Genomic DNA, 20231 nt, shown 5'->3' with positions numbered 1-20231 from the left:
TCATATTAGAGGTCTTCACGGGTCCACCCGAACCCAAGGACCCGGGACCCGTACGGGTCCATATTTAAAACAGGTGTCCCATTCTTTTGTACTTTGGGTCCAGGGTCTGTTTAACATCTGCAGTGACACGATGACTTTACCAATTGATGATTGGCTTTTTTTATTTAGAAGGCGGAACTTATTTCACCATATCGTGTTTGACAGATGACGTAAACCGAAGTGCATTACTGGGGTCAGTGCGATTTTTGGGATATTGTGGTTAGATTTCGTTTGCTTTGTATATCTAAAATCTATGATCAGACACGTCTCAGAGAGCACAGATGACAAATTAGGGATGCTAACGTCAGCGGCTGTGGCACTGAATGAGCAATCGCTGTTATAGTTCAGGGGTCAAGAACATGTGGCTCTTTGTTAAAAAACACATGATTGTTTAAACTTTGTAGAGATAATTTTCCAACAGAAAGTGTGGGTGCGATTGCAAAGCTTGAAGTCAATGACACTGTTTTTGTTTCCTTTCTCCTGAATTTTACAGCCTACTCCTGGTGAACAAGGTTTGGAATGAACATCCGCCAAATGCGGATTTTTCATGCAAGTATTTTGCTGATGTACCAGCCACTGTGGAATGTGACCTGAAAGACTTGTCGACGAGATATATAACAAGAAATTAGACTCAAAGATGCGCGTTTGACGAAACGTGATTATATTTTGACGACCAGGCGAAAGAAAAGCCGCCGATGCGCGTCTGATTTGATGTGTGCGCAGTGAGCTCTGAGTGCAATGAAAGTGATTCTCCAACACACGAACTGAGTTTCCCAATAACTATTGATCTTAGCTGTTAAGAGCATTTTCTACGAGCGATTTTATGAACGTTCGCTATTTTTTATGTGCACCCAGGGTGTGATATAGCACCCGCAAAAGGCGACGAGACTCAATCCAGTTCACGAACTCCTCTCCAAATGTATTTCATGCATGAGTAATTTTGCTCATCTATCTGCAAAAGGTGTCTCAGAGTGACACATGACGAGAAATGCTGACGTGTTTGAAGAAACACACTTTATTATATTTTTAAGAACAGACAAAAGAAAAGCCGTCAATGCTCGTGTCTGATTCACTGTACAGAGGTGTGTAACGGGACCCTGTTTCATTCAACTGAAAACTGTTTGGGAGAATAATGTAGTCTATGAGAATGCTGCACACGATCTCCGATCATCTTGTGAGGTACTGAGAGTTTAGTTCACTCTTACACATTGTGAACGCAACTCTGCAGGTTAAGTCATATATACAGGTATCTTTATATTAAAAGAACAAAGATGAAAGTGACTAAATCATAAGGTAATACAAGACACGTTCACCTTTAACCTAAAATTGAGTTCTAATTTTATTCTTTAGGCAGCATAAATATGACCTGGAATACAAACACATTCCATAAGAACACATATTTGCAGCATTTTTTGGGAACACAAGAATTTTTTAGGCTTATTAATTATGAGTTTATCTTTACATTTATAATTGTCTTCAGTTGCTCCTGTTGCTGCATACTGATACTTGCATGATGGTAAATGGAGCCGTTGGAGATGGTAAACGTTTGTATTTGGGGAGATGGTTATATATAGGTTTTTTTATCACTTCGTTATTTGTATTGCTTTTTTGTTTAGTTTAAAGTAAAAACTTTTGTCATCCACCACCGTGACCACAATTGGACATTTGAACCTGAAATAATGAGTGGATTATACATGCTCTTTCAATCAGCAAGATAGGAACAACATGGATGTTATTATGCCATCTTTCTTGGCAAGGAGGATGGACTGTATGCGTCACGGTCAGGTACAGGAGAAAAGTCTACTAACGTTACATTAGGTAAGACACAAAGGTTTATTTTCACAACTTGTAAATTAACTTTTTAATAGGAATTAGCGGTGGAATCTGTGCCGATTGGGCTCAATCAGGTCTTTGTGTCCCAAATTTCAAATAACATACTGGTCCGAGTCGGTTCCGGGAAGTACATTGACGGCATTTCTCGGTTTTGCACAGGTCCGGGTCCAAGTCTGGGTCAATTCCGGATAGCACATTTCCGAGTCTCTTTGGGTTAAGGCACATATTTTTGGACTCTTGAAGACCTCTAGTTCATATACATATGTCCAAGTCTTGGAATGTAAATGTTATGGACACCGGCCATATGGTAATGGTCTCTTTAAGAATTTTGGTGCGCAGTTCGTTTTCGCTGAGTTCAATCTTTTGAGAATTGTAAAAACTCTTAACTTCTAATATTTTTGTAACGTTTCCTGCCGTTGCAACTGCACTCATTTACTTTGTGTTCTTTTATTTTGTGACAATAAAGAATATTGTTGTTGTCATTCTGCACTACAAGAAATGAGAATTTGAGAGATGACAATATATGATTGAGATTGTGAGTATACAGTCAGAATTGAATTTAATCTGCTACATGAAGCACGTTCACTCGTTCATTCAGCAAATAGTTTCTGTTCTCACTGGATCTTCCGTGATCCTATCCCCGCTGTCAAGTTAAGTGTCCGTGTTATGGTAAAACAGCCCATGTTTTGTCTCTGACAGCCCAGCCTGTCATTTGTTTGGGTGTGAGACGATAAAATGCGGTACGCTATGATATGGAACGCAATTCTGATCCCTTAAATACCTGATGAAATGGAGGGCTGGCAACTGCTATGTGACACATTACTGAACGTATATCTATCAACATGCGGACCTGTCTTCCCAATTCTTAAAGGGCCACCCAGAAATCTCCCGGTCCATCCGATTAGCCACTCTGGCCCTGGATGGTGGAGAATGGAAAAGGTTTCAATACATTACATTGCTCTCTGTTCTCTCTCATGGCGTTATTCGAGGACAGAGGTATAATATGTGTGGCACACTTCTCCATTTTGCATTTTTCATCTCTGCAGCACCATTCTGGATGAAAGATGGATGGTGCGGTCCAAATCTCCGCCTGAAACACATTTGCATGTCTTTAAGTGTTGAAGCCCAATGAAAGTGTCTGTGCGGGCCAGACATTAAACCTCTTTTCATCATGGATGGCCCATCTGGTGTTGAAAGCCTGTCTGATAGAGTCGACTGCAGTGACCCATCACAGCTCCACGGAATGAGTTGTGATGGTGTTGGTTTGTGTTTTCTAATGCTGAAATCAAGACAGTGTGGCGCAATGACTGCTTAAAACAGCTCCTCTCTCACAGATAGCTCCCGATGTCGACCACATGTCCCAAAATACGATAAAATTCAGAAATACTTCTGAAATTGACTGAAGAAAATCACCTAACACTCGAAAAGAAGCTTTAAGTCAGTGTTTCTTTTCTCAATCCTTTTCTGGAGAATCTTTAACACTACACATTATGGATAGCTGTGTCCAAAATGACACACTGTGTATAGTGTACTATGTACTTACAAAATGTACTATGCTCTCAGCCATGTAGTGTATACATTTTCAAAGTGTAGTATCATCCCAAATGGAGCACATAATGTTTTTTTTTACAACACCGAAGCGTTCACCATTTAACAGCCGACAGAAGTGATGTTTCAAGCACTCATGATGTGTTGCCATTAGCTTTAGCCCTTTAGCCAACCTCAGTTCAACACTTGTATCTTAAAGAACGCCCATACTCACAAAGCGTGTTGTAATGGTTGTAACGACAAAGACGATGACGTGAAGATGAAGAACCCAAGTGTAGTTTATTTACATACGTGAAATCCAAAACCCTAACTATAGACATGAACTAAACTAAACATAAACATGAACAATTAACATGAAAAAGAACTTGACTTAAACTTGACTTAGCAAACAAGGTTACATTAACAATATTTGACAAGAGGCAATGGCAAACATGAGGGCTTAAATACACAGACATTGGGTAAAACAATAAGAAGAAAACAAATAAACAGATAGAACTATAAACAAGATAATAAGACTAATAACCTTAAACCAATGACAAACTAGAACTGATAATGAGTAACAAGACAATAAATCAAATAAGTCAAAATAAAAGACATGAAAAACATGAACACACACATAAACATTACAATGGTAAAGCATTGAACTCACATTCGCATGGTGCTGTCTTCGCTGAAGTTTTGCTAGCTGCTACATTCTTAATTATTTACAATTGTTTTGTTAGACCAGAAGGCAGCCAGGTAACTCCGCCCCTTCTGCTATCGAGCGCTTAGTGCATGAAGCAACATTCCACACTCTCGGTTTTGACGGTTGAAGAAGTGCATCATCCAGGTACTCGTTGTACACTTCGTTTTGCTGCATTTTCAGTTTAAACATACTACTTGCACTACTTACTCTACAAAATGACAGAATAGTGCAGAAGTGTAGGTTTGGGATGCACCTTAAGTCTCCTTTAAATAGCACAACTGATTCTACTGATCAATTCATTAGTAGAGGCTGCATGACCTAAATTGAGTGGTAAGTGATACTCCAGAAAAGAATTGAGAAACACTGCTTATAGTTGGGAATTAAAACTATTTTGAGAGTCAGCGAGCACGCGCTGAACTGCAGGATTCAAACAGTGCGTAACACCACCTACACACTAGAGTTTACATGGCGTCAGAGAATGCTGCAATTGGATGGTGTGTTGGAAGGACAGAGAGGGATAATGCAAAGGACTACGTAATTGTGACCAAAAAGTTGAAACATTTCAACACTGCCACAATGTACACTTACATAGGCATCCGTTGAACAATGAGAATATCCAGTATGGTCCAAGTGCTTTCAGAAATACAACTGGCTGTATTCCCACTTGACATAAACTTAAACATAAACATCCATAAACATTTCAATCTGTCAAACGCTCCATCAGAGCTTTCCTTAGTGTGTAGGTGACGTAAATCCGCAGAGCGACAACTTCAGTGATTATAATAGGAGAGTTCTAATATTGTTGCACTGGTTGATTTCTGTTTACAAGTTACAAAGTCCAACACCTAATCTGATGTGCTACAGTGGAAGCTGATCGCATTGAAATAAGTGCGTAAATGAAGGTGAGTCTGTAACACAAGCATTTAAATGGATATCATAACATAGCAGTATGCGAGTAATAGAGCGAAACATTATTGTTCCTGAATTCATAATCAACCATTGCACTTCTGAACTGTGTGAAAGTGAATAAAACACACAGTTGTTGTAGCGCCTCTAGTGTTCATTTCACCAGAGACCTGACGCGAAACATAGAACGTGGCAAATAAAACTCAGATTGCAAAAATGGAGTTAAAGTAACGTTCATTCTATGAGACCAGGTTGGCAACGATATGCAGGTTTTCCCCTCCTGTCTAAAAGTTGAGCTAATTTATTTTCCAATCCTAAATATTCAGTGATATAGCACGTTGTATTTTTTCATTTGCATTTAGCATTGTTGTTCTCTGAATACAGAATACACCGACATTCAGACAAATGTGTCTGTGACAGGGCAGAGGGCGGGGCCGGGTCGTGATTCTACACATCCGGTCCCTTATCAGGCTAATGAAGCCTCCGAGAGGGATAAAGGCCGACTGCGGATGGTGGTGCAACGTAGACCCTGAAGCCGCCGCCAGGCACCGCCATTTGCGCCATTTAGAATTTCAGCCGCCGCCAGCCAATAATTTCGTAAGCCAAATTGAGCCGCCATCTGATAAAGTTTGGCTGAGCCGGCTAGAATTATTTGCATCAAATAATAATTCTATCACATAGAGACATACACACACGAAATATATAAACAATACACGAGATCTATTTTCCCACTGGATTCATAACAAGCGCAGTCTTGTGCCCGTTGCTCACGATACACAGACTCACAGTGAATTGACGACCAATTAAAATTGCTCGTTTTCCGTACAGAAGAAGCGATGCATGTTTTTCTCGCACGGAGGTGAAATGGCGGAAAGAAGCAAGCAAGGTAATTTTGATCTCACTTCTCACATACTTTCCTAATTCCTACTTACTTTTTTCTTAACTTAGGCCTACCCAGACTTTTGTTAAATCTTCAGGGCACGGTTGCACAAACACCTGAATCAAAGATTGATGTTATGAACCAAATATTCTGGAGCGGAGAGATTTATAGCACTGAGCGTGATATTACTGCAGTAACAAACCACCGTTTCCACATTGCTAATTCACGACGCATGCTTCAGTGTACATTGAAGTGAAATGTGCAAAACTTTGTCCAAAATAATACTGATAACAGTGTGTGTTTATATTAAAGGCGAGACACGGCAGGCAAAAACATCGTTTTTTTTCCTGGTCAATTTTGAGATTTTTGGATATTTGTCTTCAATAACATGTCTTCTTTCAGACTTGTGGTGAAAAAAGTCCGAAATACACATTTAGGTCTTTATTTTACTACACTTCGTCTGTTTACGTCTGTAGATTTCTCATAAAATTCAACAAAAGTTTGCATTCTTAATCAAGGTGTAATATGATAAGCTTCATCCATGATAATGCCAAGTTATTTTATACAACTTAGCCTACATGCATTTAGCCTAAACACAACACATTGTAGGCTATGTGAAAATGTTTAGTAGCATACAGACTACAAAATAAATATGTACAAACGTTGTGAAAGTAAAATCTGGTGTTTTCTTTATTACATTGTATTGCATTTTGTAGAAATATAGTGTAAGCCATGCATTGCTTGGAAATATTGAGATCTAGTAAATCAGTATAACATAGACAGTGGTGGACGAAGTACACATACCATGTACTTGAGTTAAAGTAAAGATACTCAAGGTAAAATATTACTTAAGTAAAAGTAGAAGTGCTGCCTTTAAAAATTCACTTGAGTAAAAGTACAAAAGTATTTGCCTTCAAATGTACTTAAGTATCCAAGTACTATGATTTTTTATGGCCATAATGTCCTATTATAATTTGTCACAAGACTCTTGCTTAACTCAGTCTACATGAAGACTAATGTCACTCTTGGCACACCAATCTATTAATAATATGACATTAATTAGTCAGATGTGTGTATATATATATATATATTTGAATTGAATACATTTTTTGTGTGTTTAATTTTGGAGGGAAGGGGACTGTTCCCATAAGGTATTACTGTATATATTTTTATCGAGCGTCTATGGTCATAATTATTAACATCCTAATGTTATGATACATTCACATAAACCTGCACAATGCCATTAAATATAAATATATATATATATATATATATATATATATATATATATATATATATATATATATATACACACACACATACGCATGCATGCATACACACACATACATAGAATATATATATATATATATTCTATGTTATAGGAGCAACCAATTTCCCTCAAAATTAAACACAAAAGCGTATTAATGCAGTGTTTCTGCTACTCTCCAGAAAAACAATGCTATTATATGCAAGTCATTTTAGTGTCAACATAATAAGCAATGTACATTATGCGTCAATATTTACAGATAATTGCTGCAATAATAGCTGCTGCTCTCTGCCCCGCTTAAAATCATTGGCAACGCAAATTGTTTGGAACTATTGAGAGCTACATGAATCACGTGACCGCGCAGCGGCGAGATCACTGTCGCAACCGTCTATGTTCGCAACTCTCATATTTAATGGCTCTGGGGTGCGTTTCCCGTACAACAACGTAACTTGCTGCTCCACTACCGTAGTACGATGCACTGTTGAAGAAATCAACTTGCTAGTCACGACTGTAACTGAGAAAAATCTCATATTTTTCTCAGTTATTTGCTTTATTTCCAGATTCAATCATAGGCTCGTTCTTATGCACTAGAGCACGTTCACACATGCGCACTCTTCAAAAACGGTGCTTTAAATCTATTGACAAACTAAAAGACATAAAGGACATTTGTATGTCTTCTAAATAAAAGATACTGATTGTACTGAATGTCATCTTGCTTATTTGACTCAAGATAATAATTTATTAAGCCCACATGTTATAATAACAAGAAACTCTGCTTCTAACCACAGGTCGAGAGCTGTCGTTCCAACCACACAACTCTGCGATGCTGTTTGCGAATGTTCGTTGGAGCGATGGTTTCGGGAAACACCGACTCGTTGAACTATGATGATAACGACGGAACTTGCTACCATAGTTGGCTAACGATGCTTTTGGGAAACGAACCCTGGTTCAAGCTTAGCAGATGCCGCCAAGGCAAGTTCAAAACAAAGCGCAGCTGTACTGTGATTGGTGGCTCGTTTGACCAGTTACATTTTATCCACTCATAAATAAAAAGGAACGACTGATTTTGAAAATGTAGTAGAGTAAAAAGATATTTGACTTTGAAATGTAGTGGAGTTAAAGTAAAAGTCTCCCCAAATTTAAATACTTCAGTAAAGTACAGATACACAAAAAAGCTACTTAAGTACAGTAACGAATTACATTTACTTCGTTACTGTCCACCACTGAACATAGACATCTGTAGACATGAAGTGGCAGCTTCAGCCATTTGCAGCTATGAAAAGTTTGGTGGCTGCAGCAGCCATTTAGGTTTTGGCTGAGCCGGCTAGCCAGCCAATAACTTCATCAGCCAGCCATTATTCTCAAAACAAATGGCTTCGGGCTCTAGTGCAACGAGAGAGAGATAGTTTACGGACATGTCTGTCATGTGTGTGTGTTTGTCTTTTGTTTAAGTTAATCATTATAATATTGTTTATATCGCAGGCCGGTTCTCGCCTCCTCCTCTCCATTGAACTGCATTACAGTGTCCAAACTTCTTTTTAACTGGTCATGTACATTGAACATTCATTTCTGGAAAGGATATATTGTGACTAAGAAGCAGTTTGATTTTTGTATGCAACTGAGACGGTATTACAATCAGAGCGGCTGAATCCGAAACACCCCTGCTGGTGCGTAAGACAACGTAACGACCTTCAACTTCAGATCAGAAAGCAGGACTGATCTCCCATGTCACGGCTGCCTTCATATTCTCTGTTCTACACTCTTACTGGGAAATCAAGTTCTTTGAAACTTTGACAGCGTCATTAATTTGCCGATGTGAGCCGTAGGGTGCTATACTCCACGGACTTCACATGTTCTCCCATGCTGTTTGAACTCCATGTTATATATATATATAAAAACTGAATTTGTCAAGAATGAAAGAGGGAGAAGAGAAAGGAAGAGCATGTATTGCTGGATCTGAATGGCAGAATTTGGCATCTGTTGTTCATGCATTATCTGCCGTAATGATGTTAACTCAATCTATATTTCTTAAAGCTGCACTACGTAACTTTGTGTTCTCTAGCAACATCTGTGGCTGAAATTGCAAAGCAAGAAATTTGTGGAAGAATACATTACGTTTGTTTTGACACCACTGCTCTGGCTGATTTGAGGTTACCTGGACATCTCCTGTGTGATCATGACTAAAGATATTCAGAGCTGGAGTTAGAACGTGCAATTTTCATGTTGATATAATTATGTTATAGGATTAAACATAAAAAAAGGAAACATTACTTGCTTTGATGAAGATAAACAACACTCTTCTTAACATATTTTGAATGAATAAATTGTAAATTTTTCTGACAGTACACTCAAAGCTCTTTTGCATAGAGAACAAGGGACTCTCCTGAATCAACCAGTTACAAGAATATTTTAATATGATTATTCAAGTTCTTTATTGTCTATTCATGTTTTTATTGTATTGTATTATCAATTTAAGAGGTGAAACTTGTGATACTGCTGATTCGAGTTCAAATGTAAGACTTAGTTTAACATTATTAATCTTGTCAATGAAATCAAAGATGAAAATGATCGATGACGAAAAGGTTTTTTTGATTTCGTCAACGATAACAATGTCCATCACATTCATTAATATTTCCACAACATTTATGGAACAACATACATCTGCACAATGAAACAAATGAACATGTGAACGTAGTCATTTAATAAACAGTTTCTAGAAGAAACACGCTACACACAACGTAATATACTTTCATGGAAAAAGTCTGTAAACATGAAGAATTCAGAACACATGCTAACATCTAAAAAGAAGCTAATACTTCAGTTTAATCATTATTATTTCAGGAGCTCAGGTTTTTCACAAGGACAGTAAGTATATTTAAGTTCGATACATCTACATATGTTGCACAGTAAATTCCCCAGACAACAGATAGATCAGCAAACACACAAGGAATTTTCGATTCATAAAATCATTTCCCCTATCAGACAACATACTGTATCCAATTCAAGCATTATAGCAGGTGAACAACTTCGCCAAACGAATAACAGATAAACATCCATCCAGACTGCAGAGATACCATCCTGAACTGTGTAACAGTGACTGACTGCCGGAACATGTGACAGCCAGCACTTCTTTCATGTGTTTACGGACATGACGTCATGACGCAGAGGAACCACATAACCCAACGATTTTGCACCAAATCTGACCCGACAGCTCAAAATACAAATGATTTTAATAGGCTTACCAAAATGAATCGGGGTTAGATAAGGACATTGTTTTGAAAACTGATGGTTTATGTACTTAAACAATAATGGCAATTTGTTCATTCTTAACCAAAAAATCTTACATAGTGCAGCTTTAAGAGTCAGACACATTAACATCTGTCTAGACAGCAAATCACATGAAATGTGACGCAATTCTCCATCAGAAACAACAAATAAAACCCAATTCTGAAGAGATATAAATCTATAGGGAGATATTACATACACCAAATAAATACATGTTGTTCATTATTCAAACAATGAAATGTATGCATAAATAATTAAATATGGCACCAATTATAATTAAGATAAGAATACAGTTAAAGTTATACACCTTACCAAATACATTTAAACTCAGTTTTTCACAATTCCTGACATTTAATCATAGAAAACATTTCCTGTCTTAGGTCAGTTAGGATCACTACTTTATTTTAAGATTGTGAATGATTTATTTCAGCTGATTTATGACTTATTTCTTTCATCACATTCCCAGTGGGTCAGAAGTTTACATACACTTTGTTAGTATTTGGTAGCATTGCCTTTAAATTATTTAATTTGGGTCAAACTTTTTGGGTAGCCTTCCACAAGCTTCTCACAATAAGTTGCTGGAATTTTGGCCCATTCCTCCAGACAGAACTGGTGTAACGGAGTCAGGTTTGTAGGCCTCCTTGCTCGCACATGCTTTTTCACAAGTGTTCTATTGGATTGAGGTCAGGGCTTTCTGATGGCCACTCCAGTACCTTGACTTTGTTGTCCTTACAAATTTAGAGGTATTCTTGCCGTCATTGTCCATTTTGAAGACCCATTCGCAACCAAGTATCAACTTCCTGGCTGATGTCTTGAGAAGTCACTTCAATATATCCATATATTTTCCTTCCTCATGATTCCTCATTTTGTGAAGTGCACCAGTCCTTCCTGCAGCAAAGCACCCCCAAAACATGATGCTGCTACCCCCATGCTTCATGGTTGGGATGGTGTTCTTCAGCTTTCAAGCCTCACCCTTTTCCTCCAAACATAACGGAAACAGAATGCATCTCCTTCCTGAGCGGTATGATGGCTATGTAGACACATGGTGTTTATACTTGCGTACTATTGTTTGTACAGACGAATGTGGTACATTCAGGCATTTGGAAATTGCTCCCAAGGATGAAACAGACTTGTGGAGGTCCACAATGTTTTTTTCTGAAGTCTTGCCTGATTTCTTTTGATTTTCCCATGATGTCAAGCAAAGAGGCACTGAGTTTGAAGGTAGACCTTTAAAATACATCCACAGGTACACCCCCAATTCAGTACACCTCCTATCAGAAGCTATTTGTCTAAAGGCTTGACATCATTTTCTCCAATTTTCCAAGCTGCTTAAAGGCACATTTAACTTGTGTATGTAAACTTCTTATTTCAACTGTAAATACAACTTGTAAAACAATTAAATGTAACTTGTCACATTTCACCCATAAAAATGTAACTTTGAGTATTTATTGTGGAATTACATGAATCGATTACTGTCTATTGAATCCTAATTAAATAACATGGCACTGCTGAGAGTGAAAGAAAAAGAATGATAATAATATTTACTACGGCAGATGAAATGAACATGTGATATTATAACAAATTTAAAGCTTTTCAGATGAGGTCACATTGGTAGTGGCTCTATTCTGAATTTAAATGAATAATTGACTTAAAAAAATTATTGGAGATCTTTTATTCACTTTCATCAAATCATGTGCTTATGAACATTCAAACATGGTCACCTGTCACATCAGGTTCGATATCAATGTCATTAAACATCACTGGTTCTTGAATGACCAGCTGCAATCTGAATGTTTTGAAATCTACTGTATGTAGGCATGAATGATAGCTGAGAGCTCTGGCGACGGGAAAGACTTTCACCAAATAACGATTTTTACATTTGCACACACAAAGGCTACCACATGGCTTCAAAAGACTTTCAGAAGTCCTTAGAACTATTTTATGATGCTGTTTACAGTGTTCTGTTCTTTTAAATTTAACAGCCCAATGTCACTACAGACCTTTTCAATGATGTAAACAAAAACAAAGGAATTACAATGCGACTACGCATGTCTTGTCCTAACCTAGAACTGTCAAAACAAAATGACTAGCGCACACTTTATAAGTCTATCTAAAACAGAACAAACAAGATATACTTAAAAACAGAAAATAAACAACGAGGTGTCATTACCGGATCATTTAAATAAGACTTTGAGGCAACACATTTATGTGCACCACTATCTTGCTGACACTATGTTTTAATTGAACTAGGGATGTGCACGACAGTGTTGCAGACAAGACCACCTAAACCGAGAGCAAGACCAGAGTGTATAGAGACTGAGACAAGACCAACACTTTGAGGGGTTGAGACCAAGTCAAGACCAGACCAGTGCGATTCCCACACTGCATGACACACTTATGATCAAATGTGAAACATGCAAACCGTAGGCACTCCTCAATTTAATCTGAAAGATCCACATTCCCATAAAAAACACCCACTGAAAACCAATGAAGATTCTAGGGCTGGGGATAAAACGATATCAATATTTATCGCGATAAAAAAACCTCCATGATATCGACGATAAGCTTAAGTAATTTTCGATATTTAGCCTTTGTTCTACATCTAGACATGAGTGTTGCTAAAACACTAGCAGTTTGGCTTTCTTATGTTTCCACTGGCGCGTAGTGAGCAAATGTGAGCGAGCGCTTTCAATTCCTTCCTATGGAAGCCGAGCATCTAGCTCATGAGGTGGATTGTAAAATTGACAGCAGCACGGGGCAAGCAGTTCCCTAGCGTTAGGAGTGGCTTTGTGCGGATTTCTTCAGTGGTCAGTGGAAACGCACCCTCAGACTGGATGCAGTTGCTATTGCCCCCGCTACGCGGTCACCGCGTTCTGGATCCCAGATTGATTCCATCTTGACTGCAAGACATCATGACGATGGTTACGCCCTCTCATCGTCTCTAGTGAGCAGCGTGACAAAACAACAGTGCCGGTTACATCATAGCTGATCTTTCTGCAGAGGCGAATTTTATGTGTGTGAATTTTCCTTTGTTTTCTATGAGAAAGAAATACAAACAAACACAAAGGAGCTGAAATCAACTTAACAATCTTTATTCCACACTCCTTTTCCAAATTTTACCATCCACCTAAAACAATAAAATGTTTGTGCATGCATCGCATCAGGTTTTCTGGATGACTCTTGTCTTCCCATAGAAACCATCATTAAGTATAGAATATATCAACAAAGTATTCAATACTTAAGTCTTCACTTAAACAATCACTTCACTTAAAAAATATAGTAACATTCAGAGTTGAATGGAACACAGCAAGAAATAGATTGCTAACGTTAGCTAGCTAGATTTGCTAGCATCTCTTACATTTAGCTTAACTTTCTTTATGCTTCCTGTCTAAGTGCCGATAAACGTTTGACGAGGTTCCAGCTGTCTCAGTAAGCATTGCATTGCAGAATTTACACACTGCTGTGTGTTTTCTTCTGGACGCTATTTTGCTGATGAAGTCTTTGTGGTTTAGATCGGTGTTTCCCAACCTTTTTTCTGCCACAGCACTTATTACGATAAAAACTCCCATGGCACACCACTATCCCATATAACCATCATCGATAGTTTTAGTAGCTTGAACTCGTAATGTTTGAAAGTGGGCTATGCAAAAAATGAAAGTAACATAGGTAATCTGTATAATGAGGTCACAGATCCCAAGAGCGCTAATTGGATAATTGAAAAAAAAACAAATTTTCCATTTTGTAGATTCGTTCTTGAAAATTAATCCTTGCAATTGCACAGCAAATCATTTTGTAATTTTTAATTTATTTATAAATTAATATTTATAAAAAAAAAAAAATTATTTTGTATTTATTTATTTACTTACTGTATTTTCCGGAAATAAAGTCACACTGGGTCAAAATCAAGTTGTTAATATATATAAAAAAAATATATATATAAAATACTTTGTAATGGAAAATATACTGAATTGGCAACTTCAAAACTCTTCTACCCTATCTATGCCTGCACTAAAATACCAGAAAAAAGGGTATTTATTTATTTGAGGAATTTGATCATTTTGCACATTAACACTGTTGGGTTGGGATACACTGGTATAGTTAGCCAAATTGTATTACAGAAGATTTGGCTGGCATCTCTCAGACAGCCACAGTTTCTTCTCCTGTCTCCCACATTCACTTTCTTGGAGTGTGTGTGAAGGGGGGTGGGGAGGGGTGACAGGCCATTGACAGTAACAAATATTTATAATTAGAAATTAGTCAATTTATTGCTTGAATTTGAAGCAGGAAGTTTTACATCCAATCAAAGTAATGATGTTAACAAATAAATCAGACAATGCAGAGGCAATTTAGTGATATCCCCGCAGCTGTGGTCTTGACCGGTCTTGAAATATAATCCTAAGTCCTCTTTATTTTGTCTGAGACAAGACAGAGTAAAAATGCTGAAGTTTCCGAGACGAGACCACGACCGATCTCGAGTACTGGTGCACGGTTATGGTTTGCAATATTCAGTTAACGGTGAGGGTTCACAAATGGTTATTGGGTTGTATGTTGGGAGTCTGGACTCGGGAATAAAGAACTTTTAGTGCAATAGATATCTCTCAAACACAACTTAAATGATAAAATCACTCACATTGAAGTACAAATAATCAAACTCTAACTGCATGCAATATAGTATACTTAACCAATGGAAAATATGTCATTCAGGTGCCAAACCTGATATGTCCTCCGCCTGGGCAGGTTGAGGCAGCGAACGCTAGTACTGTCATGTGAATGGAGCATCAATGCTTCAGTCTATCAGCCTCTTTGGGACGCTTTGGTTTTTAAATGGTTTAGCCTTTTACTTGTGAAGTTATTGTCTGCACACCAGAGCAAAAGAAAAAAACAAAACAAAACATTGGTTTACCGTTTGTCAAGAGCTGAAAGTTTGCCAGGTTAAAAAACTGGAATCATGTGACACAATGGTGTAACAAGTCAATTGTATTTACTTTAGATAAAAGCATCTACTCAATGAATCAATGTAAATGTAAACAATGTAACGGTAACATGAAGACCTCCTTGAAACCTGAACTTCTCAGTAAGTTGAATCTTTGTAACACCGGCACTGAAAAGCTACATGCAGTGCAACGAATGGGTCTAAAGCGTCCTGAGCAAGACGCTGTAAGAAAGTGAGATGGGGTGCTAAAGCTAAAGACTTCCATCCAGCGAGTGTTTACATGGAACAGCAATTGAATAAGGCAAATACATGTGTGAACAGCCCCTAACTCACAAAACTGAAGTTTTGATGGGTACTGTTGGGCTCGGATCAGATTGAAGACCTCTATTACAAATGCAGAAAAACCAAATAGTTATTTTGGTATTTGAATAGCGGCGTGTCAAATGGTAAACCAAATGCTGGACATCCCGATTTTGAGCATTAATTCCAGTATTTTTACGCCTCTCGTCCACATAAAACTGTGAAATTCTCTCTATAACCATATAACTTAGAAAACAGTATTTCCTAATACTGAGACAATATTTATAATGAACTCATGTTGGCTCTCATCCATAGAAAACAATCCAATAGCACATGCAGACTGATGTATAAAGGTATATACAAATATAATGTGTAAGTTTGTGTAGGTTTTGTCCACTTTATTTTTCCCATGTAATGATGACTACAAGCACCCAAGAGTACTATGTGATGTAAAGGTGTAGAATGGGCATGAAAGCACATGTATTCTCTGGAGTCTGTGGTGTATTGGTTTACTGTGTTGCTGCAGGCAACTGTATTTACTGAGAACCATCCTGAAGATCTGATACTTTCATCCTCAAACACACAAAAGAAAGCAAGATCCCGGAGGGTGGACGAGTCCAATGATACTACTACACAAACTCCAGTCCAGAGACGAGTCGGTTTGGACTGTCTTTATTCAGATCAATACAGCCCTCCACAGCCATAGTTCAGAGGAGGGGGAGCGATAGGACTAGATCTAACACACCATTGAATGGAAGTATTTTTCCCATTGATTTCATGAAAATTCAACATTTCATTTGAAGAGAAACAAGTATATTAAAAAAACGTTGGTTCAAGGTAAAAGACTGAGCACATAAATTCTTTTAAATGATTTATCCTATGAAACATTGAGAGAGGTGTAATTGAATTGACAATGATATTATGCAACCTGGTCTTATGTTATTATACTTACACATTTGTTAATGCGGCTTGTACGTATCGTGGGAGTTTCCTTGTGAAATGAACGACAACATCGGCTTTTATTCCCTTTCACACAAATCACGAGTAAAACTGCAGATTGTCAGTTCATGAACACTTTTACCCTGTTCTTCACACAATGCTATCTTATGACATCTAAACACGTTTACTAAAGGAATGACTTGAAAGCCGATACATTTTAAATTTGTGTTACATAACCAACTTCGTTTACAATCTTGTTTGATTGCGATCAAATCGTTTTTAATTGAGCAATGCCAATGTTGATCTCTAGCGTAGGCAGATCTAATACAAATGATGATATTTATAATTGATGACTATAATTATAATCAAGGAACTTTCTCAAATTAAATGAACATTTATAACAAAACAGTAAAAACACGTTGCTTACGCGGCGGGCCCTAGTGTTTACACGAGTGACGCAGGTTCGATTTCAGTCTGCGTCATGACCCGTTCTCCCCCTCTCTCCCTATTCATGTCCTGTCACTATTTCAATTGAACTATATCAGTATTATAAAGATCAGTGCAGTAAAGTACAAATATTTGAAAACAGAAAGTGTGCGTTATCCAATAACAAAACTGTCAGCTATATGACTGCTACCCGACCTGAACTAGACGAGACCTGACAAACCATCAGATTTGGGTTTGTAATGAATGAAAATTGATTTATTAGTATTATTAATAATATTTTGATAATATAACATATATGTTAAATATAATATAACCTACATTTATGCAACACACTGTATAAATATGATTATTTTTGACTTAAGTCATTTGTTTTACACTTACAGATGATTTAGGGGCTGTTCACACCAAACCTGTTTTAGCGTTTGTCTAGTTTTTCAATGTACATAAACAAACGCTGGACAGATTTCTTTGATCATTGCGTCATGTTTTTTCAGTTTTAGTACCGGTGTCAAGTTAAAAAGAACTGCATTTTTTATAAAGACCAGAGCGTTCCTTTGCTAGATTGTTTTTGGAGCAGCTGTTGCAAAGATTCAATGTTCTAAAGCAGTTCAGGTTGCAAAGAGGACTTCATGTGACTGTTACACTGCTTCACATGATTCCAGATTGTTCTTCACCCAACAAAGTTTCAGCACTTGATAAATGGTATTTATTACTTTTATTCTTGTGTGCTGAAGGGCTGTTGTGCCTTGTTAACACTGCCTATGTTTACTGTTATGAATGTTGTCTATGATGCTTAAAGAAATGACAGCATATTGCAACAAATGTACTGCTTGGAGATGAAATGATCTCATTGGTTCAGGTTAAAAACAATTGACAGTTCCAACTGTGTTGGTCACATGGTCTCTGGTATGGACCGGGTTTAAGTTTTAACTTAATGCCTGTGCAGACCTCTACTGTCAACTGTACTTTATTTTAGAATATTAATAACTGGGCACATCTGATGTGAATACTCCCAAAAAGGCCAGTTTATGTTTGAATAATTGAAGTAAAAGTGAGTTGGATAAGGATATTTGTAAAGGATGTGGTAGTTTTGATGTGGTAGAGGTTTTATAATTAAATCGAAGAAAACAAACTGATCAATCAAACCTAAAAGATTGCACTAGAGATAGCCATCGCCACAGCCATCCAGCAGCAGCTCAGAGATGTGAGCGCTCCTCCACATAAGCGTTCTTGATTAATGTGTGAATGCAGAGACATCAATAAGAAAACAGATCAGTTTTATATCATTTTCTATGATTACAAACTTTTGCTGTACAGGTTGAACATCTATTTATTTTTTCAAGAACATGATGTTCAATGTCTTTAACTGAATGAAAGAATAAATCAAAACTGGTGTTGAATAAGTGTTTTTAGTTAAAAACAATCCATTCATTCTACATTTGCTGGAAAGAGAACATCATTAAAAAAAAAACTATGTATAGTTAACTTCAATATTGCTGGCAGCTATAACTGAACATTTCTTTTTCACTACTATTACTCTAGCGAAAACTGACTCTGAACTGATTGCTCCAACGTGGGGCGATACTCAATGTGCACCATCAAAATCAGCGAACACGTTTTTCTTGCAAGGAGCCAATAAATATAGTTTAGCCATGCTGACAATTTACATTTAATCTTGGGGTTTGAAGAGTCCAATATATCCACAGTTGGGGGCTCATCCATAAAACGGCTTCCCACAGGGATCTCACGATAGCCATCTGGACAGTGAAGCGGCGAATGGGGCACAGGACACTACAGGCATTAGAAACCAGCTGATGAGCAAAATAGGGCTATAGAGCTCATTAATACTCTCCAAATGACAAATACCCACTGCAAAGCTTTTAGATATTAAAGGAAAACAAATATTAGTGCATACTAGCAGATGACAGCTACCTGTACTGCAGAGAAAGCAAACAAACAGCACTGTGGAATGCAGTGGCGGTGCATAAATACTACTAACCCCAATATTAACAACACAGAAAAGAACAATGCACCCTAGAGTGAGCAATGAAAGGGTATGTAACTAGGCCTGTCACGATTATTAAATAACCTGATCACGATTATAGGATCTAACGATTATTGGGAATTCTAATTCCAATCACATTTCAATGCACAAAAAGGGGAATTTTAAGCGAATATACTGTATAAATGCCATATATGTTTGTGTGTCATTCAGAGTATCTACTCCAAGCCCGAGAGTCACTGAGCCGCACCGCGGATGTCAACCAGCCCCTGTCCGGAGGAGCATGTGACTCTCTGATGCGCACGGTGTCAGCAGAGGCCAAACTCCCGCGAAAATATAAACAAACAATTGTAAACGGCGATAGTGAACGCAAAGCACTCAGATTCTCTTTAAAAAATCGTGTTAATTGCAAGTGTTGCTGGTTCATACACGCAGTGTTAATGATACACAGTGACAGAGGAGACGCACGCTGCATTTCTGTGGAGTGAAAAAATGATGAAACAAATCATCTCAAAGGTTTTGCGTCATGACAAATAACAGCTTGCTTGATTTAATCCAAGCATTAAAATAATGTGAAAAAGTGAAGAAATTAGAAAAGAACCGTTTTACTATTGCATAATATAATCAAAATATACTATATATAAATAAATACAAATGTAAATGTAAAATTGACCAAAAGTTAAATATTTTAAGTATTTAGAAATATTTGGATATTTAAAACATAATTTTTCATGTCATTCATAAGTTTTTAAAACCTTATTATTTGATTTATTTATTTCAAGAAAAAAAATTCTTAATGTTTATGAAGCACACATGCAGAAAAAAGCTATTTTAGAAGACAATAAATCGTGAAAGCCCTTAAAAAAAAAACAATTAATCGTCATAATCGCAATTATTTTTTTGCCAATTAATCGTCAGTCAAATTTGATAATTGTGACGGCCCTAGCCAGAACGTTTACCGCTTGGACTTTCTTACATTTTAAATGAAACGTTAAATGTAAAAATAACGCACAAAAAGTTTGCGCGGTTGGATTTAAGTTGTTTATTTCGCATTGTTGGCTTAGCTAAAAAGGGATGACAGTTTGGCAAAAAGTGTGCTAGCAAATGTGTGTAAATATTTATTTCTTACAGTAAATGCAAACCATTATTCTCTACTGTCGAATGGAG

At 37.3% G+C, this 20231-nt stretch overlaps 1 protein-coding gene across 4 annotated transcripts in view; it reads right to left on the bottom strand.

Annotated features, from left to right (window-relative positions):
- LOC127647467 (centrosomal protein of 112 kDa-like) overlaps positions 1 to 20231 on the bottom strand; it is a 308426-nt gene that overhangs the window by 91281 nt on the left and 196914 nt on the right. The window lies entirely within an intron of this gene.

The sequence above is a fragment of the Xyrauchen texanus genome, chromosome 8 (assembly GCF_025860055.1).
Source record: "Xyrauchen texanus isolate HMW12.3.18 chromosome 8, RBS_HiC_50CHRs, whole genome shotgun sequence".
NCBI lineage: Eukaryota > Metazoa > Chordata > Actinopteri > Cypriniformes > Catostomidae > Xyrauchen > Xyrauchen texanus.
Note: the sequence above shows the minus strand (reverse complement) of the source record. Positions and strands in the feature narration are given on the sequence as shown.